Genomic DNA, 25,770 nt, shown 5'->3' with positions numbered 1-25,770 from the left:
CTTAGAGATCATCAAGCCAAACTGTACCTGTCCACTACTAAATCATATCCCTGAGCACTTAATCTACCCGTCTTTTAAATAACTCCAGGGATGGTGACTCAACCACCCCCCTGGGCAGCCTGTGCCAATGCCTGAAAATCCTTTTGGTAAAGAAATTTTTCCTAATGCCCAATCTGAACCTGCCCTGGCACAGCTTGAGGCCATTCCCTCTCATCCAAAATTACATGGTCCTGGTCCCCTGACAGTGGAGGGGGCAATTTATTTTTGCATGAAAACCATCATCTGATTTTCCCACCCACCCCAGATGTCTGCTGCAAAAGCCAGCAGCCCCAGTGCCCGCAGCCAGCCCCACAACGCCTCCACCCCAACAAGCGCTCCTTAACCCGGGGCAGCACACAGCCCAGTGGGCAGTGCACACTCCTCAAATCCCCTCTGCTATGCGCTGCTTAGACCTATGGCCCATGCCTCCTGTGTTCCCAGGCAGTCCTTCAACTACCAACTGAGTCAAAAAGTGACTGCTGGGATGGCCCTCATGGGTTGGCCACCATCCCAACTGCAAACTCTCATGCTGACTGTAGATTTCCCAGTTCATGCTTCCAGGATGGAGGGAGCTCTCCCACCGAAGGAGAGTAAAGTCATTTTAGCTTAACTGCTTGGGGGAGACATCAATTAGCTCAAATATGAAATAAGACTTTTTGATGAGGTGGCAAATCTTTCATGTGAAGCACTGTGCAGGTGACCAAGATGAATTTATGTTTGCTTTTTAGAAGAAGATGCTAGATATTTGTACAGGGAAACAGTACTGAATATTTCATGTTGCTGTGGTGTAGTGTCCATAGGCAATGTTATAGACAGCAAATGTTAAAAAGATGCCGTCTTTTATCTATCAAAAGACTTCCTATTTTGATTTCTAGGTTTTTAGGGGATTGCTTTGTTATACAACACAATCTCATATTTCCTATGGATATGAAACACAGAACTGGTGCTGATACTAGCTGCTTTCTGCATAGCAACTTCAAAAAGGACTCAGATTTCACCTTTTCTGAAATACATAATTCCTTCTAGCATTATTTAACAGGAATTTCTGCTCCCTTCAGGTAGTGATGTGATTCTTCCATCCGTGCAGAGTGAAATTGTTTGCAAGTATTTGAAAGTTAATGCTTATTATAGTGATAACCATGCACGTAGGTGTCCTAATATATATCATCTGAGCTAAATAAAACTTTGCCAAGAGCTTTCTTAAAGGAATTCAGTTTAGTTATAAGCAGTCCTGCAGTTTCCACCAATAATATTTCTCAAAACAAACTCTAAGTAAAATGCCCACATTTTTTTCAACAGTTAAGCCTAGAAATTAAAGTGAGACCTGACACTAAATACCTAGGTAAACTGACCGCTCTGGGTAGTATTTTTTAATTGCTTATGACTTTACCAGATTTAGCCTTTTTAGATTATGTTTTCCTGGTCTGTTTTAAGCAGAAGAAAAAAAGGAAAAAAATATTTTTGCCATTTCTAAAAATGCCAACAGGAAATAAACATTTTAAAGATGGAATAAAATAAACATTCTTAGTGTGAAACAAGTTGTTTTCACCTCTATGTGAACAGCCCTTGTGCCTCAGCATGACTGGATACACTTGAAATTTGGCAAGGACATATAATCTCAAGTCCTTTCAGACATGGAATGAAAAATCACTGCCTGAATGATTTGTATTCGTAAAAGGGAGGACCAGTTTGTGGTCCCTGTTCAACATTCTAGACCATACAAAACCACAAACACATCGCCTTGTACCTGAGGTGTGCTGAGAAGAGACAGGTCCCTTAACCAGGAACAGGGCAATACTCTTTGCAAGACATGGCAAATCTGGACCAAACAGCTCTTCTTAGCCTCTCTGGACCAAACAGCTCTTCTTAGCTCAAAAAGTTCAAGACTCTGAAAAAGGAACTTTTACAAAGCAAATATCTTTTTATTCAGTGGAGTCCATGCTGCAAGAGACACTTTGATGCCTCTCCAGAGGGGATGAACAGCTTTAAATCCGTACATGGAGCACTGGCATTGCCTTGATGTTAAAGCAGGGAAGGCCATTTCTGGCCACGATAGATGCATGCGTGAATTTTGTGCTTGTAAAGAAAACGCCATATAGAAGGCAAAAATATAAGCTGAAGTCCACTAAGTAATTTTCTTTTAAAGTTGAGTTAATCTAAGCATAAACTACATTGAAAATTCTGCTGACGTGTGATAGAGTGAGTTGCACAAAAACAAGGTTTTCTTCCTCCCTAGGGTTTTCTCCCTCCCTGTTTGTTTTCACCTCTTTCATGTGCATTTGGCAGTAAAATTTGTAGAAAGAAAGAAAATAAGGTAGTTTCCATTTTTGTTTAATTCACTATAGCTGAAATAACATGCTCCAACACCAACAAAAGGGATTTCCTCAAGAGAAACTGCTTTCCTTTTGGCCTGAGCACCTTCTGCTCCTTTTCTACCTCCCTATGTCTCCTTTTGCTTCCCCCTCTCTCACCACCTTGCAAACTTCACATTTGGATTTTGCATGTTGCGTACAAGTGCTGTCACTCATTTCCATTACTGTATCACTATATCTACCTATTGAATAAGAAGTGACAATTTAGTGCAAAATTAATTCACTTAGAAGAAAATGAATTAAAGAAAAGGAGAAAAAGAAGTCAGGACTGGGGAAGGGGCAATAACATGAAAGAAAAATGGGAAGTTAGAAGAGCAAAGTGCTCTGCTATCATTGCAATGAAATAGTGCTTAGCAGAGGGCAATGAAAAAAAAATGCCTAGTCCTATTTTGACTATGAGGGCTGCAAAGAAAAGGACAGTTTTTGGTCCCAGCAGCCACTCAAATCAGATACATTACCAGCCTGCAATGAAGAGCATGACAGGCAGGCTCCACTGCAAGGATGCATTTAATGAGATCCTATATTACAGAGAACTTTAAAACAGGTCTGTTTGTAGCAGCTAGATCCGAGGGCCTACGAAAGTATCCAGGGAGGGAGAAATGAGGGCTGCAGACACATGGATAAATGGCTAGTATGCATTTTATTTACAACACGTACAGTATACAGATTGCATCTAGTATGGTTTTGAATAGACACAACACTGCATGTCACATCTCAGTATACTGGCTCATTTCAGCCAAAACGGGAAATCTGAAGAGAGAAACTGAAACATATCTTTGGGAGGGGACACAACACCAAAAAAACTCAAAACCAAACCACTACCAACAACAAACATCCACATAATAACCCCTTCAATTAATTATTAATTTTGCTTTTTATTAATCTTAAATTAATTTTAATCTGCAGAAATGCATGCACACTGCTAGTTCTCACATCAGTAAATGTGTTAAGGATGAAATCCAGACTGTGTGTGTAAGCCAGTGGCAACTGCAGTGAAAAGCAGCTTATTGTTGTTCTGTTCTCAGTGTAACTTCACTGTTGGGTAGAGTTTGTGAAACACCCACCTTTACAGTGTGAAACCATCTCTTCATGATGAAATTCAACATCATACTTTCAAAGCAGACCTAGGCTCAGCCTGGTTTTCCAGCAGATACTGGTTTATTTTGTGCAGGAGCCCCCCGGGCAGAAGGCAGTGGAGACCCACCGGCTTTGCCACACTGGGGAGGTTTCCTCTGGCGCTTCTTGCATCTCATTTAAAACATTCCATCTCTCTCTCTGCTTCTGCTTCTGGTAAGTAGGAAGATACTGATCTCAATCACAGAGGCATAATGCCAGTGATCTCACTGTGGGACATGAGAACCGTACAGCCTTGGTGCTAATGAAATCCGCCAGCCAAGCACTAGCTGTTATTTCCCCTTTGTGTTTGAAGAAACCAGTCTGCATTCCTTAAGTGCTTCTTTATGACACCAAAGTCTGCAAGAGGCTTCTCCCTGGCTGCAGGTTCTGCCTGCATTCCAGCAAAATAAATCTGTCTACTTTTCAAGTGGCTTAAGCTAAAGCAGAAAAATAAGACAGATTTTTTTCTGTAATAAATATGTCCATAAATGAAGCTATTTAAAAATAATTATTGTTCTTTTAAATGTACAACTTCTTAATCTGAAACAACTTCAATGTACAGAGATATCCTCACACACAGTTGATACTAGGAAGAATTAGGGGTAATTCTGTAATTTTCAAGGGACTGAAAGAGGGCTGTCAAGATGTGTTTGCAAGTGCCAAGACCACAAAGAAACAAAACAGACCGCAGGCTCCTGTCAACAACCACTTCCATAACAATGACCAGCTCCTGCCAGTGAAATCTCAACTCTGGGGTAGGGATTGAAGTAGCCAAATCAAAAAATTGATTAGAATTAGAATTAGAATTGAAGTAGCCAAATCTAAAAAGAGGTTTTAAATTTTCTTCTTCGCAGAAAGGTACTGTGTGAACACAGACAATGCAAACCTCATAAGAGGAGCTCCCCTTGAGAGCTGCTTGCTTTGGTATTCTGTAATCTTTACAACTCAGCCTGCCTCAGGTGAGAGGAAAAAACCAAAAGTTTTCAAAATTTATTGAAAGCAAATTGCATCAAAATTTCTACAAAGTTCCATCTCCTATCTGACAAATCCGGCATCTGCATTGTGGATCTTTATGAGTCATGTGGACATTAAAATACAGTATCTTTGTATTAATATCTTCATTATACCCTCTTTTTAAGACACTGAAGGCCAAAGGCAGAATTTAAATTGTCTGAATCAGTCTCCAGTCCTTATCTGGCAAGAAAGATGAGCACCGCTGAAGGAATCCAAAGAGGGGTCAGAGGGGCCACTCTGGGACCTGCCTGCATGTCGCTGGCACAGGGACTTCAGTGGCATTTGCACTGAAGAGACCTCCGCAAATTCTAACAGCTTTTCTCCTTCCTCCTATAACTCAATAATTTACATGCAAATATTATGCCTGAAGGTAACTGGCAGTACAACAAATGGAAAAAAAAAAAAGAAAAGAAGCCACAATGAATATCTAGTTTGATGACAGAATAACAAGAGCCAAGTTTGGAGCTGTTCCTGTACAGCAACACTGAGAAAAAGAGGGCAAACTGTAATTGTCAGTCCTCTCTAATGCCACCAGACAAGGCACAATCAAGTTTTTCTATTTGGCTAAAGAATCCGTACAATTCAGTCTACCACCAAGTTATTGAGTAGTTTTTCCTACCCCAAAATACTCCAATTCTTTTTCCCTTATTTACACTTCGGTAGTTCTGAGATTATAGTCATCAAGATCCCTTTCAAAGCACTTATAGAGATATAATTCATTTGCTACTCCAAGAGGCAATCAGTAGTCTGCTGGGGAATCCACACAATAGACTTTTTTGTGAGTACTTCTCCATAAACTTCTGTCTTGGTGGAACCGATTAAGTAGTCTAAACTAAAAAAGTCATTCCAGGACTATCCTACCAGAAGACACTTTCAAGTAGTCAAGTTCTGAGGAATAAATAAGACAATCTTCTTCTATGACACCAGCTTTCACTAGCAGAAATGTTGCACATCATGTCTGTCCTAAGACCATGCACATGATCTGTCAAATGCAAATGGTCTTCCCAAATTTGCACACCAAAACCTTTTCTGACTCTGCTGCTTCCTATCGCTTTCCTAAGAAACATCAATATGCAATCAAGATTGAAGGCTTTTAAGGCTGGAAACCAGGTAGGTGGCAACCAGCCTAACTAGTCCTTCTGTGAAAAGGTATCCTGCTGGTTTCTGTATTTGAGGCCATCAGACCTTCCGATGATGAACAACTGTCATGCGCACATGCATATCCAATGGCATATGGCCAACAGGTCCAGTGTACCTCAAATCAATCAATGCGTTGTGTAAGGATAATTTATTTGCCCGGGGAGAGCATCTGTTTCCAAGCACAACTGGAATTTTGCTCCTGGTAGGTGACAGGCCTCCTAGCGTTTGCCTTACTTTACTTCCACAGAAGAAGCGAAAGTCAGGAATCACAAGGAAATGGAGGTTCCGAAGTCAAGTTGGCCCTGGAGTTATTCGTGGGGAGTGAAAGGTGTTGAAGAACCAGAACAGCAGGAGGAACCAAACCATGGAAATGTGTCCCTTGCCCTGCAAACACATAGTCTCAAGGTGCTATTAATGGAAGAGCAGCAGCAAGATGGCTGTAAGAATTTCAGCAGCCAGGGGAAGACCTAATTTAAGAACCCCACACACAGCCACCAATAGTGAAAACTGACAAATGATAACTCACACTTACCAATTCTGGAAATTCACAGAACCTCCATACCCTGTACTTCAGGTGGGATATCCAACACAGGAATACACATGCAGCCTGTGTCCTCTGAGGTGGACATTTCCACAATACAGCAGAGCTCCTGCACACATGCAGCATGGGCAGTCACTGGACCAGGGGCAGCAATTTTTCTGAACTGTCTGGACACCTGGAACTCAACCATTGCTGTTACTTAAGACAAGGCACCGCATATGGTTGGACTCGATGATCCGGTGGGTCTCTTCCAACCTGGTTATTCTATGATTCTATGATTCTATATCCAGCAAGCCTGGACAAACGGGTGAAATGTAGCAAGACAGCAAATGATATAAAAGCAGGGGAGCCAGCAGCTATGCCAACTAGAAAAGCAGCATGCTCATGCAGTTGAGGAACTGTTGTGTATCCTCATCCCTTCCTGACCTCGTCAACATGGGAACAAGTGATCTCACTTCAGAGTTAGTTGAAAATCTGCTACGCCGGGCTAATTAATTTTTTTGTAATTGCCAATGATAAAAACTAACCGCCTCCCCAAATTTAATCCTGCTGATAGTTTCTAGCATTTGCTTTGTTTTTTCAACAAGCATGCCAGATTGCTTATTGGGACATTTGCAGGCAAGATGAGAAGCCCTTCACAGAAGCCAGAGATACAAGTTCCCAAAATCGATTCCAGGACATGTCCCCAGGTATCTCATTTAAAACATGGGAAAGCCACACTACAAAGGATTAATAATCAGAATAGCTCCTCCTCCCTCTTACTTTTTCATCTGATGAACACATCAGGAAGCCTTGGGAAGTATAAGATAGCAATGAGTACTATTAGGGTTTAATATCACGAGACTGGAGCACCAATGTCCGCAGCAAGATATAACAATAGTAAAAGAAACCCACATAAAAGTAAAGATGCAAGCTCAAACTAGTGCAGCAGTAAGAAGAAAGTTATGATGCCAGCATTACAGTACTGAAAGAAATAATTTTTTGCTATAGGAAAATAACAATACCCTAAATGAGGCAGCTTTTAAGAGCAACAATTTTTGGCATTCAGAAAGTCCTGTGTAAGTGATCTCTCTAGCAACAGTAGGAAGTGGGGTGGAAAGCTCCACTAAAAATTTTATTTGCATGACACACCTATCTGCATTTCTTCTAGTGATTCTTGGAAAGACAGGATAAATGCAGATAAAGGGAGAAGCATGTGCTGGAGGCAGGTTATGAAAGGGGAAGCAGTAGGGAGTGTTACTCTGGAAAGCATAGGAAAAGACCAAAAATTTTTGTCAAGAAGAGGTCATTTTCAAACGCTTCAACCCCCTTTCCATCCTCTTCCCTTTCCCCCGCTACAGTTCCAAGTAAATAGCTGAAAGAGACACATTGCTAAGCAATTAAATATACATGAATCATAAATCTCTGCATAGTGTTATTGTCTTCAAGGCAAAAAAAAAGGAATCACAGAATCACAGAATCATTAAGTCTGGAGAAGACCTTTAAGATCATCAAGTCCAATCATCAGACCAATACCACCATGCCCAATAAGCCATGTGCTGAAATGCCACATCTACATCTTTTTCTAAAACCTCTAGGGATGGAGAATTGACCTCTTCACTGGGCACCCTGTTCCAGTGTTTGAATACTCTTTTGGTGAAGATTTTTTTCCTAATATTCAATCTAAACCTCCCCTGGTGCAACTTGAGGCCATTTCCTCTTGTCCTGCCACTTATTACTTGGGAGAAGATATCAGCACCTACCTCACCACAACCTCCTTTCAGGTAGTTGTAAAGACTGACAAAGTCTCCCCTCAGCCTCCTCTTCCCCATAGTAAACAACCCCAGTTCCCTCAGCTGTTCCTTATAAGAGATCTAAGCATGGAGACCTGCACAGACATCTTGGCCTGCTGCTACTTATGGATGCAAATGAATCATGGTTTGTTGGGGGGAAGCTGGTGTAAGTCAAGGCACTGTAACCACAGACTGGTAGAAATGTAAGCTATGGCTGTTGCCAAAGTCATCCAAAAAATATTTCCTCTGCATTTATACATGTATTGTCAGTGCCCTGTTTTCTAGAGCATATGACTGGACTACCTGCGAGCAAAGAAGTCCTGCCTGGTTACAAAAGCCAAGGGATGCTGCATTTTCAGGCATCCTTCAAGTGGAGCCTGAATGCTTTAGGTTTATTGGTCAAATAGGATCTTCAGTAGTATTGATCCTGGAGTTTGTAATGCTGCTAGACTTGGCAGAAGGGCTGCACAGCGAAAAAGGTAACTGCACTTTTCAAAAATAATACAGATACTAATTTTCCAAACTGATTTATGCTGTCACCAATAAACCCTGCATGGACCTTCTGCATCAGGCTCATTAATCACACCAAAAAGCTGAATGTTGCACCGCCCCACCCCCAAGAAGGAAGAGGCTGAAAATGGAGAAAATTAAAAAGGGTGGTCAATCTGGAAAGTTTTCTTGAATTCCTGAACTGGCTTTCTTTAGGACAATTGGAAATAAGACTGCATTGCAAAAAGGTATGATGAAGTACATAGCTGATCTTTTTACAATTCAAGTTCAGGCTGATTTTGACAGAGACACATGTGGAAATTTGATACCAACAAATATGGAGCTGCCCTAAGGTAAAAGAAGCAAAAGCAGAAGGAAGAGTGAGGTTCCCGAGTCCTAAATATCACTTCTGGCTATGTTTGCCATTCTCAGGGACTTTGTTCCTTTAGCCAAAACTCATCTAAAGATAAGAGATTTGAATCTATTTTTTACCGGTGCCAAATAGATAGATTGAACACACCATTATACAAAGCAGACAGTTGGGAAATACCACAGTGTGCTATTAAAATCTACTAAAAATTCATCAGGAATTCAGGTTTACCCACAATCCACTCTGGGAGTAAAGTTCCCAACCAAATGTGTAGGAATAGAAGGGCACTTGATCCACGGGAGGGCATGGGAGAGGGAGGGGAGAGGGAGAGAGAGAGAAATAGAGGGAGAGAGAGAGAAATTGGAGATAGAAAAGTTGCCATAGATCTACAAGCACAAATTATGTTAGTGATATTACAACTCTGCAAGCTCCAAACAGGCATTGAGCAACTTCTGCCATCACACACTAGTCCATGCCTTAAATATCCTTATTATTCCTAGCTTGAGCCAGTTGTTGTTTTTTTTTTTTTCTGGAGAAACACTAGTCTCAAGGACCGTGGATATTTCAGATAAAGGCTGAAACTAAATATTGACAAACTTGTGCAAGAACATTTGGCACCAGACTACCAACTGGTGTGACACCACACATGGCATATTTTGCTCCACTATGCAATCATTTTGTCTTGGGACAGACGCCAACTAGAGACTCAGATGAGGCCATGAAATGCCACTTTCTCTTGAGAGGGAAGGCTTTGCTGCTGTATGACAGATAGGAGAGGTATGTGGGACACCACCATGCTCTGACAGGAGCAGCAGCAGCTGAAGGGCACAGTGGTAATTTGTCTCAGTAGAGGCAATTCAATACATGAGCAGTCCCATCTTCGCTCATAAAAGGCACTTCACAAAAATCTAACATAGGCCTTTGTGAAATAATGGCAAGATGTTTGTTGCAATAGGGTGAAGAAATCCCAATAATTCTTTAGAGAATACTGGACAGCCACACCCTGCATGTAAAAGACTAATAGATTTCTTAAAAATACTAGGAGAAGAAACTCAATGCTATCTCCAAGAAGAAACTCAACACTAGCTCCAAGAAGAAAGAACTCATTCCCTACATATGCATATATTTAAAGGATCCATTTACCCATATAACTTCTTACATGGGAAAATGCTATCAAAAGAATGGAAAAGGACATATTTCCATTTGCCATGTATTCTCTGACCTGCTTATCTTTCCTTCCTTTTATGTATTTACCTATTAAATCTTACTCTTTGGCTTTCTTGTCTTTCACTCCAGTCGCACTAAAGATAGGCAAGTTATAAACAGGTGTATCTTTAAATCAAGAAAAATCATCTGGTTATCTTTTGAACAGTTTTACTGATACTTACTCCCATACTCTCTCCCTCTGGGTAAATGTAACTGTACAGTACCTCAGGCAATGTCATTTTATGTAAAACTTCCCAGTGCTCTTCAAGTCATATCAACTTCTAATTAATTTTTTCCTGTTGTGAAATAAGAGATGAAAAAGAGGAGCTCATCCCGTGAGATTTGAATAGGGATAATGGAAATAGCTCTGCATAGTCTAGTACCTGCAGAATGAATTTTCCCATCCTGCAAAAGTTAGAGACATTAGACATTTTTCTTTTCACTCTGTATCGGGATCCGAATATTGTCCAGACTCCAAGCTTTTACAGCTAACAAATAGATACAGTTCTACCTCAAAGCGGTTTACATCCCTCAGGGTGCATAAAACCTTTTCAAGTCCTTGCTATCAGTCATACCCCAAGCAGACAAAAGCCTTCCAAAAGTAACTCCCAGTCTAACATTGGAAAGTTTCAGTTTCACTAACTATTCGTCATTTAAAGACACTTTTCCCTCCCACGAAAGTCGCTAATAGACATAATATTTCTCCATACTATGCTCAGAAATAGCAGTGATCAATTTATAAGAAGTCATAAATAGAAAATAAAGCAACATGTAGCAATACTGTCAGAAAATGTCTTCTTTCAGAGAGATCACGTCCCATGTATCTCAAAAAATTTGACCACAGTTCTCTGCATGAAACGTGGTATTCCTAAGGTTTTAAAATTTCATGTCTAACTATGAAAAATTAGCATTTAGGTTATAGCTTTGACGTAAAAATCAGGGTGATGACAGTGAGTTTGAAATGCTAAAAGGAAAAAGCATCTGCAAAGAATGATGTGCCTCTTACTCCATTACAAACTGCATAAATTTCAAAACTGGCTGCAATACAGAAACCTCATCTCTGAAGACTGTAAATGCTGGGCTAGTTGTTTCACAACAAAGATACCTCAGGAAAAAAATAATAAAAAAAAAAGCCCAGCTTCTACTTTTGATTTAATTCCACCTAACGTAGAAATCAACCCAAGCAGGCAAGCCCTCACACCTTTCATGGAAGAAAGGTTCTGTCATAAACCTTCAAGTCTAGAGACTATTTTCAGTACCCAAAGCTCAGAAAATGCTGAAACTCAGATATTCATCAGCACTTTCATAGACAGAAACTGAAGCAAAGAATGTTCTCCTTTCTTATGGTCAAACTGGAAAGATTGATCTATCTACTTATGGTCAAACTGGAAATCCAAACCAAAAGTGAAATATTGCTACCTGCTTTTTAGCATGTCAGCATAGGAATTAAAAAGCCAACAGAAGAAAATCTGTACTTTGCACTATGATCTATACTTCTCAAAAGATCAAATATTTTATTTTCAGTTTTCAAGAAAGTATTGACAGCATTATCATATTCCTAGACAGTACTGGGTATTGTATCCCCAATATTGTCTTTCCAGCTTTCACTCTTACTTCTTGTAAATTCCAACACATCTTATTCTGACCACACGCTATTAAAAGATTGATTCCATCGCTTCTTGCTCAGAGCACAGATGGAGAGATACAGCTGCGCAACCGAAACATTGGAAAAGTCTGTTCTTTAAATATTCCCTTACTATATAAGATCTGGGGGGTGAGGGAAGAAAAAAACAAAGTTGGCAAGATCATTAAATGCTGTTTAAACTGCACCTCCTCTCTTCCCAGAGACAGAGAACGTAATTTCCATATCTCAATCAAGCTTAAGAGCATCCAGCTGAAGGTCACATTCAGATCTGCCTCTTGCAGCCAACAAAATGCTCTGTTGCCACTTAAACAGTCCCCTTTTCTCCCTATGGTTTCAGAGTGACAGTATTTCCATCAAACATAAATAAGTGAGCCGAAGTCACGAGTTGGTATACAGAACTTAAAAGGTAATTGAAAGTTTCTGGAGTACTTCACTTCAGAAAGCTGTGCAATCACTTCTGAACTGAAGTGCTTGTTATGATATACAAAGCTCCACTAATTAGAATCAAGAGGAGTAGCACAAGGTGATTGGAGATTATTGGGAAAAATCTAGTTAACAGGAAGTGCAGCACATAAACCAATCGGTACTTAAAGCTACCCTGAGATATCTAAAATTAATTAGAACACAAAATGTTACAAAGCACATTTCCATATTATTAAAATCTCCAGAAGCACCTAATGATCAGAAGTCATTGCAGCGTTGACATCAATGTCAACTAAACCTCAGGTGCTACTGGCCTAATAAAAAAGATGGAAAATAGCCTCAACATTCCTTCCTCTTCCTCTCTGCCCTACTTCCACATTGTTCACGTGAGCCCCTGGCTATTACATTCATTTCTTTGGCTAGCCAGAGGCCGGTGAAGTCTGACAGTGTCAAAGGCTGTCCACAGATCCTCACTCATATGGGTGCCTGATTGCTCCTCAGGGTAAACAACCAAATAATTGACCCAAAGGAAAGCAAGGCTCACATTGCTTGTGTGGGACAAGAGTATGTCAAGAGAGGCAGATGCTTGTAGGGCCGCACAGACTCGGAGAGAGCTGCCCTACATGGGGTGATTCATGAGCTTAATGCCCCAGCTGCCAAGGGCTCCAAGCTGCGCAACCCTCTGCTGCCGTGTGCCTACTAGCAGGGCCACCACTCAGCCTTGCGAAGCAAAAATTTGTGATGAAAGATAGCTAGTGTGTGTGTATGTATATGAATTTATTGTTGCTTTTTTTTTAAGGAGACCTCTTTCCTGAAGCCCCCTGAGCCTCTGTATGGAGCTGTTTTCCGCACACGAAACTGCTTAAAAATAAATCCTACCTTGGAATGAGAAAGTACGAAGGGCATGCACATGTTTTGTCTTCAAGACAGCTACAACATTTGTTTTCCAAAGATGGAATTTTATTCATATTTATCTTTTCTTAGATAACACGACCAGATCAGGAGCTTCAAATGGAATATGGAAGTCCAAACACAGAAAGGTCCCAACTGTACTGTATATAATCTCCCAGCCATTTTCCAGGAAAGACCAATTTCATTTCAGACTCTTTTTCTAACACATGCTGAAGCAATCTTATACTAACACATCTCCATGCTTCCAGTACAGGATGGGGGATGATGTGATTGAGAACTGCGCTGTGGAGAAGGACTTTGGGTGCTGACTGATAAGAATCTTGACATGAGCCGGCAATGTGCACTTGCAGCCCAGAAGGCCAACTGTGTCCTGGGCTGCATCAAAAGAAGTGTGGCCAGCAGGTCAAGGGAGGTGATTTTGCCCCTCTATTCCTCTCTCATGAGACCTCATCTGGAGTATTGTCCAGTTCTGGAATCCCCAGCATAAGAAGGATATGGAACTGTTAGAACGGGTCCAGAGGAGGGCTACAAAGATGAACAGAGGGCTGAAGCAGCTCTGCTAAGAAGACAGTCTGAGAGAGTTGGGGTTGTTCAGCCTGGAGAAGAGAAGGCTCCAAGAAGACCTCATAGTGATCACCCAGTAGCTGAAGGGGGCCTATAAGAAAGATGGGGAGGGACTTTTTGCAAAGGCATGTAGTGATAAGACTAGGGGGAATGGCTATAAACTGGAGAGGGTTAGATTTAGACTAGACATTAGGAGGAAATTCTTCAGTGGTGAGGCACTGGCACAAGTTGCCCAGGTAAGTTGTGGATGTCCTGTCCCTGGAGGTGTTCAAGGCCAGGCTGGATGGGGCCTTGGGCACCCTGATCTAGTGGGACGTGTCCCTGCCCATGGCAGGTGGGTTGGAACTAGATGATCTTTAAGGTCCCTTCCAACTCAAATCATTCTATGATTCTATGATTTCCATCCAATTTTCATCTTTCTTATCTCTCATAAAACAAGCCCCAGAGTTTTCATCAGAAAGGTAGCTGTTTTGAAATGGAGACAGGTAATTGTTTTGAAAAATTTTTCTGAAAAATTAGACACGTTTACTCCTTGGTGAAAAACATACTTTTGAATGAAATTAATCTAATGCAGATTTGCAGGACTCAAGGAATTAGTTAACTTAAAAGAGCAGATACTGTGCATGTTCAGTAATTGCTCTTCATCAGAATTGTCAAAGATTTTTAATATGCAGAATTACCACACAGATTAAAAGCCCTTGAAGTATGTACAGGAGGCCATCATTCCACAGCATCATTACCTGCTATTATATTTCAATTAGAGACTATCACATCCCCCTCTGAAGAAACACAACTGCTTACAAAACAAGAGACATTACTCATAATGCTCCAGGAGTACGACACAAACATACTGGTTATATTCCTACATTTAATTATTTCCTCTAAATAGCTTCCCAAATTTTTTTAAGGGAAAAACTTATTTCATACAGGAATGTGTATCTTCATTGATTGACTCGTCCCAGCCACCCTGCTTCCAAGAAGGAAGGCAAAGGCTGCAGGGACCACAACAGCCCTTCTGCACAGCCAGGCCATGGTCTCACTCCCCAGCTATCTGATCTCAGCAGCAGCTCACACAGGCCATCAGGTCACAGTGCACCCTGTCAGTCCCTCTAAGGACCTTGACAGAAATACCAGCACTTTTCATTCATCAGTGCTAGCACAAACCTGCTTTACCCCTGTCTTATGTTGCACCTGACCAGCAGATCAGGCTCAAAGTGCATGGACCTGCAGCAGTCCATTTGGTGTGAAATATTCTTTCAAATATTTGAAGTTTTGCAATTTTCCATACAGAAAATCCAGCAGCACTGCAGGTTACACATCTCTATTTTAGCTACAGTGCTACCTCCCTCCCAAGATACATTACAGCATCTGGCTAACGTGTCAGTGCCTTGATGCAACGTTTTGTTGCTGTGACCAACGTTGCTGTATCAGTAAAACACCAAACTCTGCTCCAGACACAGTTATTGGCAATCCCTGTTTCATCTCGGGAAACAGAAAAAAATAAAAATTTTACTCAAAAAGCTCTCCTTCTTCAAGTGTTATCCCATTAATGCATACAGTAGCTTTATAAGGGAGAGCTTTGCCCAGGACAGCAGTACAATAGCAAAGCCAGCCCCATGCAGGTTTAGCCAAAAGACAAGTGTTCAGGTCAAAGAAGAAGTAGCTACAGTCAAAATCCAGGCAGACAGGAGAGATGTCATATGAAGAAGGACACCTCGAACAGCTCACCGGGATCTCACCATCTACACTTCTGTAACTGCAGTGATGGTTCTCCTGAGAGCATGAGCATTTTGCCAGTCCTTTTGCTGTTTTACACACCAGGGACCATCAGGAAGAGATCTCAGCATCTTCCCCTCCAAATTGCCACAGGCCAAGCCAGAGGAGCATGCTGCAAACCCATTTTGACACAGACTCCGATGCATTTTCAAGCAACAGGTGACACCCACAGGGGCACTGCCAGCAGAAGGGCCGTGTCCGCCACACACTGCTCGCTGAGCCACCGTGGTGGCTCCCATGGCTCACACCCTCAGTCCCTGTTGCTGTAGGCTTCAGCAAAATCATGTACCAGCTGTCTGCCAGACCACACTTGTAAAGATGACTTTGTCCTTTACAGAAGAGGGTAGTAACTTGGAAGAATTTGAACTGAACAAACTGGATCTCATTGCTGAATTTGCAGTATTCTTTAAAATTTGGATTAGAAAACTGGGAAGAAAATCATGGGTTTTACCCATGCCTCACTAGAATATTTTATGACTGGTTTTCACAAGTAAATATTGAGAAAAAAACATGGTCTTTAATTAGTTTAAAAACGTAGGTGGAAGAGATGGATAGATGACATGCTACACTTAATGGCAATAAATCCAATAAAGGTCATTAAATTAGTGCATAAACAAGACCATAAACCACTGTAGTATAACCCTAACAGCCAAAATTAAGCTGAAATCCAGGCTGAAACATTGCCCACTTATTTAGTTGTTTTACACTCTCTTCTCTGTATCTCCAAATATCCCTTTCCTCCCTGCAGTGCTGCATGATTATACATAACTACTTTAAAATACACACTGCAAAAATGAACCCATGAAAAAGTACAAAAAGAATAAAGTTATGTGCCTATAACCACTGTTTCTAGTGCCTACCAGGCACTACGGATGGCAGTGTCTGCAGCTGTTCAAACTTGCTACTAACTTGAGTTAGTTGCTTCTTAAGTATCTGTACCATATAATTAGGAAGCACAGCACCACTGAGAGAACATGGATTTTGCATTTCTTGACCTTTTTCCTACTAATTTCCAGCACACTATTTAATGTTAAAATTGCACAACATGCAATGTAACAACTCCAGTTAGGAATGCACAAGTAAGACTGGCATATAGGTGGTAGCTTTAATTAGCACGAAAGCACTCCAACAAGCAGATTGGATGATATCTGTATTCACAGTGGATGACTTTATTCATTAGCCAGACATTACTTTGGAAAAGCTTGTCCAGGAAGCCTTTCTGTAAAGGCTTATCTGCTGTAGGAAGCATTTAATAGAACAAATATTTCATTTCTTGTTATCCAAGTTATATCCAACTGCCAAAAAGCCAGCATTTACTGTTCTACAGGCACTCTGTTCACTGGGATACATTCAGTAAAAAAGTTACAAACTCATACATTCACTGTGTCAGTCCTGTCTTGGAAAAATGCAGTGCCAGTAATGTTTTATTTATATTTAGAAAGTTGCTTTCATTTTGCATAATATGTAGACTGTTGCATTCTTTATAAGCCATTTGCAATAGTAACACTGAATTATTTTTAAAGAGGTGTGATATAATTCATAATTTCCTTAGCCAGGACAGGGTAATGTATGTTAAGGTACTGTTGCACAGAACTATCTGTTACAGATTTAAAAATAATCTACCTAGGTTAGAGAGCATCTTCTTTGTTGCCTTTGTAAAGCATTTGGCATATGGGCCCTAATATTGGTTGTTTTCATACAAATTGCTAACATGAAGCATCACTTGCCTCATACTGTGGCACATTGTGCCTGGGCAGCCACAGGTGGCAAACAAACCCTTGCCTGCAGCATTCAACTTAGACACACCGTGGAAGATTAAAACCTTAATCCTAACTCATTGAACTCATAAGGTTCATTAACTTCAATCCCTGGTTTGTGTGTGTGAGAAACACCAGCATGAGATCCGAGGTCAGGAGTTGACCAAGCTTTACTTTCTCTGGCATGACTTCATTTTCTCACGCCAGCTAAGGTAACATCACAGAGGATAACTCAGCACAAAGTTTACAGGAGATAAATACACCTCATAGAGTCAGAGGGCATTTAACTGTATCACCATGTTACCAATGTGGCAGCAAAAAAAAAAAAAAAAAAAAAAAAGTCCTCCCTCAGAAACTATTTCAGTGCACTTTTTAGGTCAAATTTTACTTACTTTTTTTTTGTCTCCAGGCTAATTTAAAATATAGAGCAATATTAGCAATCATAGTTACATACTCCCTCTGATCACAAAGTGTCTATGTATCAGGAAGCATACTCCGCCAGAAAACAGTCAAACAACAACAAGCAGAAGCGTACCAGAGCCAAGTGCTCTTATTCAGCCTTACAAAAATCAGAGGGTCTTTTGGGTAGGATGGGAGATGTAGTTTTCTTGCCCAATTAATATCCACGAAGCATCAAACCTCCCTAGCAGAGCACAGATATGGTGAAAGGAAAGCAAATGGCATAATTTTATTACAAAACAATGGCACATTCTTTTTTCTTAAAATCAATCAAACATGAAATAAAATATCACTACTATTTTTGGTTATTTGCTTCAGGAATAGTAGCTGGCAAATATTTTTCTTCCTTGCTGGTGATAACCCCATTTAAACCTTGCTATATTCCACCACATTTGCAGCATTAATCCAATAATTCATTCACTATGATAAAGCCACAAACCCAGAATCACGGTCTGTAATTTTGAAACTGCAAGGATGGGAAGCTTGAAACTCACAGGCTACAATTTCTGAAAACACCAAGAGGGGGCTGTTTGTGTGTGTATATATAATTATGACATTCCTACTCCATAACCATTCAAATTTTGAATCTTGCCTTGTCTGCAAGGCAAGGCAAAACCACAGAATCCTAGTAACACAGGTATCAAAATATTTCATAGGACTCTTATTTGTTCAGTACACTAAAAGATTTACTATAACTGAGTTGAATGGAGAATTACACATCAGTGCCCATGTAATTTCAACTCCAGCATGGAGTGAGCGAGCTCCAGGTAAAGCATCTGAGATACTGTGGGTCAGTATCTACATGTACTAAGCAAACTGACTCTACTATAAAAAATATCTCTAAAAATAACATCACGAGGTCCGTGGCTACTTCCTCCTGCCTTCCGGCCTTGCAAAACTTTACGAGGCTGCTTCAGTACTCACATCTAAGAACAAGCCAAATAACATTTCTGATTGTGCAACTTGTCCCACACAGGCAGCATTATAGTGGAGCCCTCACAAGGGGCTGTGTGACTAAAGACCTCCACCCACCAAAATGCCCTGGCAGTAAAGCTTTACATTCCTCAGCTGTATCTCTACAACCTCCAGTGCCTTCAACTGAAGCATGACTGAGTAGAATTTGATTAAACAATCCCTTTTATGATGTAAAGAAACAATAACTTTTATAGCTCATTTTCTTGAGTTGCAGCATCTCTAAGGGTAACAGAGTTTACTCTCTCACCTAAACGAGTAGATCCTACTTGAAACAGCACTAAAAAAAGCAGACGCTGAGTGACTGCAGCAATTCCTAGCTGCACAAACAGCTAATTAATGCTAGGGATGAAGTATCACACTTATCAGCATAGTGCTGACCTGAAAGCTAAGGCCAGGTATTCTTTGCAAGATACCATCAGCCAGTCTTTAGAACCACATGCCCTATTGGCACAAACAATCCATCGCCAGCCTCTGAAATCCATTGGTACTTCAGCTGCATGAGCACTAAGCAAACACCCAACCTTGCACCTATAACATCAGACCCCTATTTGTCTTCTTTCTTTTGTTTTACACTACCAAGGAGCAAAAGCTCCTGTTTATCAAGGAAGGAAGAAAGAAGCAATAGAAATACGCATTCACATCTGCTGAAACTGTTGATTTTATGCTTGTTAAGACTAAATCATTGATATTGAAACATGATAGCAAGCTGAATAAGGACTAGACAAAAGAAGGTTGTTCTTTTACTTGCATGCTTACTGAAGTACCATGAGTTCTGTTCCATATTGTTACTATGTAGGTGACAGGGCAGGAAAGGTGGTACTTAAACTTAAGCCTTAACTTTCAAAATTTTACCTCCTAAAAAATAATTATTTATATTTCACATTCTCCCAAGTTTTGGTAAACAACAGAATAATTAAGTCTTCCATCTTACAAGTCATGGGGGAAAATATTTCTCTTACTTTTTAAGTCTATCTATGCCTAGGACCTCAAGAGTTTTAGTAACCCTCTTTAGACAGAATGATCCTATGGATACAAACATATGAAGCACACCTGTAGACAAAATGGATACATGGAAAACAAAAACTTGTCATTTGCATCTGAAAAAGCAGGCCACCATAAAATACCATTATTTAAAATATATTTAAACAGATACACTTATGATGCTGACATTTCTAGTGGTTCTGAAGGCAGAGCATACAAAATGGATTGCATTCAGGGTATAAATCCCTAAATCTATGTTTGGACACCTAATTCAAGGAGTTAGTGCAGAGGGTCTGAAGGTGCCTTTTTAGGCCACATCTTGCATCATTTTAATCTTAGCCTAAAAATAAACTTCAAATGAATCAATAATTTTGAAGTCTTGGTGTTTGCAAATTTGTCACCCAACACTGTCATTGCCAGTACAGTCCTCTTTCCAGAGCAGTCAACCAGCCCACGGAAGGAGCAGAATCAGGAGAAAAGTCCTGGCCCATCTTCCTTCAGGCATGTGCAGACTAGAAAGCACCCCCAGGAACAGAGAGAAAAAAAAACCAAACAGGGAAAACACTCTGGAGGAATCCATTGTCCCTCTGCAAAGCACAGTAACTTTCTTGAACAGACTAGAGCAGGCCAGAAGTGCAACCAACAGACCAAAATTGTAGACTGAGCTGAACCCTTCACTGCAGGATGAGTTTAGCAGTCTTTTCCTACAACAACCTACTTTAGACATTTGTGGGTCCCATCTCTGGGTGAAAAAAGAATTTTACCATCATCTTTAATACACATTGCCAAAAAAAGGCACAAAAAGCATATGCAATGGTTTTAATAACTGACAAACAGTTTCTCATATTATCTGTGAAATCATCTCTCAAAAAAAAACCCCTATAAAATCTTTGCAAATATCAGCCAAATTAATAGAGGGGAGGTGGGGTGGAGCAGGTAAGACATGAACAAGGTGGTTAGTCTGTTTGCAAGACTACAAAAGAACTAGTTCATGTGAGCACTTGAAATTCACCTGGGGATTGCATGATACTTTCAGATACAACATGCACAAGGTTGCTCTTTGCTCACCTCATTTCTCTGACCAGGCATGGAAAAATCTCTTTGCAGCAATGCCAGCACTATATGGTAAACTAAATATCATCCTCAACCTACTGTTCGTGCAAACCAGTCTGCAAACCACATACGAACTTCTGCCTGCTTTCACCACATCTTGAAAGCATGCAGATACCATTTTGTTCTTACCCTTTAGATATAAGAACCACACAGCAAATAATACAGCAAAATTCAGCACTGATGTACACGCTACATGCATAGGAAATAAAACAGGGCTTAAAATTAGACAAGAAAAAATACATACCACACACAGAAGGCTCCACTCATCCACAAGACTGGCTCTTTCTCACCACAGTACTCACTCTCCTGGGACCTGCCAGATTTATAATCACTGGCAAGTTCTTGGATTGCCTGTGAATGCGTGTCTGTGCTAGATCACAGAAGCTGTGTAAAAATATTATTCAGAAACCCGGGCTTCCCATGCCAGATGACAAGTTACAATAAGAGCTTGTTCTTCCCTTCTTCTCTATTATTACTGAAAACTCCTCCCTGGCCACTTGGCACAGCAGGGTTTTGAAGTCAACTGAGCTCACCATCAGCAGCTTGGTAACATCGAGAAGCGTGCAAAGCTTAACACCATTCTGAAATGTCAGATTGCAGGAGGGTTAGTCATTTAGTATTGTTAAATGTTGTGAGGATTTCAGAGCGCCTATGCAAACCAAAATACAGTCTAGACAGTTTTCCTCAATATTCTGGTTTTAAGAAGTGTCATAACAAAGCACTACTGTTTTGTGTGGGGTAATGCTATGAGCCTGACATAGAGGTCAAGCAAAGAGAACTGTCTTACTTCTCCAAAGTCCAAATTTGTCTTTAAAAACTGCTCAGATGCCATTTCTAGATCATAAAAGTGTGAGGAATTGCAGACTCCTGTTTCAATTTCAGTATTTTTCCTAGATGGAGTCACTTTCCATTCCCATCAATGAGGCAGCTGAGTTTTTCAGATTCATTATTAAATTCCTTCTGTTCATTTAAGTTCCACTGTGTGCTCAAGAAACCTAAATTTGGGGCCAAACCCCCAAGTGCAAACCAGCACAGAAACTCTCAGCAAATCAGATTATCACCCAGAAAACAGACCTGTGTATTGTTTGCAAAAGCACTTTATTTTTCTCTCACACACACATTGAAAAACCACATTTGAGAAGACGATGGTTTCCCTTGGGGCACCGCATTCATGACACGGGACAGGATGTTCCTGGCACAAACCTTCCTGATGCTGACTTGACATCTTTTTTGTTAAGACTCTAAATTCCTATCACTGTAAACCTCACTGATGACTCATGAGAAAAAAACTAGTTAAAAAAAGAAAAAAAGAGAATGAAACCCTTTCAGTCATAAAGACAGGGTGATACATAGAGACATAAACCAACTAAAATTTAAAAGCAAAGTGACATCTGTTAGAGAAATAAAAGATTAATTTCTCATTCCTGACTGCAACTATTTGGGGACAATGACACATTCAGAAAATCATATGTAATCAAAGAAATTGCCTTTTTAAGAATAATCTTACTCTGCATTCTTTGGGGAATCAGTGTTAAACATGTCATCATGCACAGGCAGCTGTGGACAAACACAGTCATGCTTTCAGTGTACTAAGTAGACCAAAGGGACTGATTCCCTACAGATAAAACTAGATAAATTATTATACTATCACAACATTTACAGAGGCATTTTAACCAGCCTTCTACCTAAAAGTGCTGAAATAAAGACAATATGTCTTATTTAATTTATCTGAAATAGAAATCTCCCCTCCTGTCTCTGGTATACCTAAAACCATGACTATCCTACCATTTCTGACAGCTGGATGTATATATACCTCTGCTCATGTTATTTGTAACAGTAAAAGCAATATAAACCATACCCCCTAAATATCTATCAAATATTAAGTGTAGCTTTAGCTTCTATATAAAATCTTTATTTGAATGCCACAGAGTACTCTTTTCTATGTCAGCATTAAATACAGAAGTACTTGAGTAATCTCAAAATTTCCCAGGCAGAGCTTTAGCCTAGAGCACAAACTAGTATCATTTTAAAACATTTACCTTAAAAACCCAAACAACCAGAGCAGCAGAAATCCTGTTTCTAACCTGACATGCAACAAGGACTACTATTGTTTACTATGTCTTTGACTCCAAGCATACTTTCCTAGCTGCGTTGAGCCCGATTCCCCAGCATCCTCCCACTTTTGTAGTCAGTTTTGGTCCAGCTGAGCAATGCGTTCAAGTGCACATCACTGTGGGAAGTGGAATCACTGTCTCTGCCTTTTTACAGCACAGCACAGCACAGGCGCTGTAGCCATAGGGAACTGGAATAAGGACCTAGTTTAAACTAATTTTAAACTGAGCTAACCTGCTGTTAATGAACAGCCTCTCTCTAAGAGAAGAGAAAGGTGCTGGGGAGCAGGGCTTCTCCTTGCTGCTGCTCCCACCCAGCGCTCTCCTCAGGTAGGGGCAGGCAGAGGAGACAGAACAGAGGAGTATAAGATAAATAAAGTAGGATTTTGCAAATTAAAATTACTGAAAATGAGCACTAATTGTAACACATGAAAACTAGCTCACGTGCAGCAGGTAATAGTCTTTTCAACATCTCTAAAAAAAGATACATCTGATCACCACTGCAAAGCAGGTGGCAGCATTACTTTTGTGAACAGTGACCTTTTCTTCTGGCAGCAAGGCAAATCAATACAACCTGGCATGTAAATGTCAATATAAATGCTCAAAAGTCATAATATTAACATTTCAGAGTCTGAGGGAGTCTCATTTGAAAACAGTGTCTGCAACAGCAGACACTTTTTTTGAAATATCTATATCAAATTTTATCACTAAAAAGTTTTTAAAACACAAGGTAAGCTGAAAGATAGTGTTTGGGGTTGGTTGTTATTTTTTTAATAGTAAACTCAATTCCATTGTGGCATTTTAACCCAACTTCAGGGGCACTAGAAATGACTGTAGAAGCAGTAAAAATCTATTTGAGTTTTATTGTTCAACCTAAAAGAAATACTATTGTATGTAAAAAGGAAAGCATTATATAGCAACTGTAGGGATGTTGTGAATTTCAGTTTAAATGTTACCAAGTCATTATCAACACTGTATCTTCAAGTTCTCTCTACAGCACCAAACAATGTTATTAAGCAAAACAGATTTCTGTAAATTCCCTACATCCCCTAAAACTAAAACACATCTAGAATTTAGCAGAAGACTAGCAATTTGGAAGAACTATGGTGAGACAGATCATATAGTCTTGGCCAGGGGAGAACCCACAAAATATAACAGACCAGGAACCAAAGCAAGAGAGTCTTCTCAGCATGGTCCAAAAGACAGCTTAGACTAGGTAGCACTGCACAACCAGGATCACCAGACCTTCATAACGACATCATCTTCTGAGAAGGACCCTCAGAAATGGAGACCACTGAAAGGAGTATGGTGTACATATACAAAAATACAATTTTTTCCAGCATAGTTCCCTTTAACCCATCATAGAATAGACAAAATACATTACTTTTGTCTTCAAATTCATTCACTTCCCGTACTTCAGAAATTACGTCCTCAGGGAACCCCTTCTTTTTAAGCAAAAAGGACAAAAAAATGAACCAAATGTCACTCAAGTTTTCATAAATCCTATAAAATATTACAAACTCCCGATAATTTTTTCTTTTGCTTTTAATAGTCCTGCCTGCATGCAAATGCTGCTGTAAAACTAACAGGACCACCATGGCATTAATTAAGGAAAGCCCCCCAAGTTAATCTAATACATGGCTGCGATAACAACTTAACATAATATGCCTTTTCTACAAAAATTTCCAAACTTTATTCCCTTCATTTAAACTGAAGTATCTCAGGCATGGTTTGCTGGAAAATTCACCTTTTCAACCTCAGTTTGGTTTGGGGTTTTCCTTTTGTCTTCACAGTAATACCTGATGGCAGAGAGGTACGAAATAAGTGCAGAAGTTGGTCAGCCACACAAAACTCATTTCAGTCATATTGTTCACCCTAAGAAATCTTGCATAGCCCAGGAAATTTTAATCCTAAATTGGGAATACTTAGCCAGTGGCGAAAGGTCATTTGTCTTCTTTTGACGTCATCTACCTGGACTTGTGCAAAGCACTCGACACCGTTCCGCATTACAGCCTTTTCTCTAAATTGGAGACATGGATTTGACGCATGGATAGTTCCATGGATAAGGATTTGGCTGGATGGTCCCACTCAAAGTGTTGCAGTCAATGGCTCAGTGTCCAAGTGGAAACCAGTGATGAACACATTCCTCAGGGGTCACTATGGAGAGCAGTGATGTTTAACATCTTTGTCACAGACATAAAGAGTGAGATTGAGAGCACACTCAGCAAATTTGCCAACAACACCAAGCTGTGTGGCATAACCCACATGCCGGAGGAAAGGAATGCTATCCAGAGGGACCTTGACAGGCAGGCATATGTGAACCTCATGAAGTTCAACAAGGCCAAGTGCAAGGTCCTGTACCTGGGTCAGACCAATCCCAAGCACAAACACAGACTGGACAGAGAATGGACTGGGAGCAGACCTGAGGAGAAAGACTTCAGGGTGTTGGTTGATGAGAAGCTCAACATGAGTCTGCAATGTGCACTCATAGCCTGGAAGGCCAACTGAATCCTGAGCGTTATCAAAAGAAACACGACAAGCAGGTTAAAGGAGATGACTCTCCCCCTCTGCTCTTCTCTGGTGAGAGCCAACTGGAGTACTGTGTTCAGCTCCAGGGCCTCAAACATAATAAGGCCATGAACATCTATCTGGAGCATCTATCTTCTGAAGACACTTGAGAGAGTTGGGGTTGTTGCCTGAAGAGAAGGCTCTGGGGGGACCTTATAGCAGCCTTCCAGTACTTAACGGGGGCTTACAAGAAACCTGGGCAGGGACCTTTTAAGGGGGCTGGTGGCAATAGGACAAAAGGTAATGACTTTAAACTGAAAGAAGGTAGATTTAGATAAGCTATTAGGAAAAAAATCTTCACTATGATTGTGCTGTAATGGGTTGCTGAGAGAAGCTGTGGATGCCCCATCCTTGAAAGTGTTCGAGGTCAGCTTGAAAGGGGCTTTGAGCAACCTGTTCTATGGTAAGGTATCCCTACCCATGGGGC

The 25,770-nt window shown here is 40.5% G+C and overlaps 1 protein-coding gene across 1 annotated transcript in view; it reads right to left on the bottom strand.

Annotated features, from left to right (window-relative positions):
• DHRSX (dehydrogenase/reductase X-linked) overlaps nt 1-25,770 on the bottom strand; it is a 166,825-nt gene that overhangs the window by 128,610 nt on the left and 12,445 nt on the right. The window lies entirely within an intron of this gene.

This window comes from Phaenicophaeus curvirostris, chromosome 1 (assembly GCF_032191515.1).
Source record: "Phaenicophaeus curvirostris isolate KB17595 chromosome 1, BPBGC_Pcur_1.0, whole genome shotgun sequence".
NCBI classification, from domain to species: Eukaryota; Metazoa; Chordata; class Aves; order Cuculiformes; family Cuculidae; genus Phaenicophaeus; species Phaenicophaeus curvirostris.
Note: the sequence above shows the minus strand (reverse complement) of the source record. Positions and strands in the feature narration are given on the sequence as shown.